This window comes from Haplochromis burtoni, unplaced genomic scaffold, assembly GCF_018398535.1.
Source record: "Haplochromis burtoni strain Fernald_Lab_line unplaced genomic scaffold, NCSU_Asbu1 Contig_81, whole genome shotgun sequence".
In the NCBI taxonomy this organism is placed as follows: domain Eukaryota; kingdom Metazoa; phylum Chordata; class Actinopteri; order Cichliformes; family Cichlidae; genus Haplochromis; species Haplochromis burtoni.
Genome location: NW_024582442.1, coordinates 1,961,168 through 1,962,593, shown reverse-complemented (window position 1 = coordinate 1,962,593; position 1,426 = coordinate 1,961,168). Strand labels below are relative to the sequence as shown.

At 46.8% G+C, this 1,426-nt stretch overlaps 1 protein-coding gene across 1 annotated transcript in view; it reads right to left on the bottom strand.

Annotated features, from left to right (window-relative positions):
• The window catches only part of LOC102301431 (cytoplasmic phosphatidylinositol transfer protein 1), a 56,844-nt gene that overhangs the window by 42,479 nt on the left and 12,939 nt on the right, over positions 1-1,426 (bottom strand). The gene's annotated exons all lie outside the window — the stretch shown is intronic.

The window sequence follows — 1,426 nt, the reverse complement described above, 5'->3', positions numbered from 1 at the left end:
AATATTTTCCCATCAGTTGAGACAACTCCTCCACAGTAGCAGGTGGAACTTTTCTTTTCTGTGGACGGCTTCTTTTACCTGTCACTACGGATGGTCTGTTTATGTTTTATTGAGAGCCTTTTTTGGGGCAGCTGAAGAGGAGAAGTCTATCTTATGGCCAACCACTGACTGTATCTTGGTCATATTACCCAGCAAAACTCAGTATGCAGGTTCATCTGTAACAGTCCCTATGCCACAGAAGAGCAGCAACATGGCTGCAGGTATCTGCGACTCCGGCCATACATCTGGGCGGCTTCAACCTTCCATGTGATTCTCACAATGACCCAATGCTGGTTCATTCAGAGTGCAGTACCTGAAACATACACAGACAGGATGACACAAATGTGTTTATCTACTTTCAAATCCATTCATTACAAATGTATCAATGAACGTGTTTAGAAAGTACATACATGTATAATTAAGATGCAAGATGTATAATTAGGATTTTTATAATAAATATGAATTAATTAGTGCAATTTCTTTAACCATAGACAATAAGTAAATTCTTCAGGACAATGTTATCCCTCTAACAGCCTCCACATGCTCTCACTGTAATTTCCCCCTCATGAATGAATTTATGCTGCACTAATCTGAATGTTCAGAGGGAAATCAAACGCATTTTACTTGCAGTACTCAAGCTGACTTACCTTTGTTTGAATGACGGCGTACTCACAATGTGGAGGCTTAAAAATAGCCAAATCTTGTACCCAATCCTTGGTGAATTGGATATGCGCCTTCAGAGATTTATAATTGCGAAATTGGTGCGCCGTGTATGCGCTGACTCCACATACAAGGTACAAAAATATATCATGCTAAGTCAATAGCGGTTGGTCTTCAGGGTTTCTATTCCACTGCCGTATTTCATAGAGGTCTGCTTGCCTCCACCTCGGGGGAAAGGGTAACATCTCCTGGGTCTAGGTGCCGTTTCCCCCTCCAGCGTCAAGGGTACCTGGACCTGGGGTATAGAGTTTGTTTGGGGAGTGTGATTGTGTGTACAGTGTCCATGTATGTCTATCGCTACGTTGGGTGAGTGCTGAGTATTTGTATATGTGTGCATGAGGGTGGGATGCATGTTTGTGTCTGTGTGTGCCTGTTTGTCTGTGTCTATATGTCAGGTCGGGTCTTACACTCCACCTCTCTGGGAACTCTCAGGCCCTCCAAGGTCTATCTCCCCTCACCACACTCCCTGTCGGTAACTGATGCCCTCAGGGGTTGGTGCGTTAGTGGGTCTTGGTGTCTGGGGCTGGGCGCTCAGGTATGTACCAGCTCACTCCCAGTGACTACTTGGCGGGGCCTGGTGCCTGTTGCTCGGTCAGGCCTCTTCCGGGGCAAAGGGGGCCCTCGGGCCTCCGGCCTCTGGCACAGCTGGCTGCCGGCAGAGCCGGCG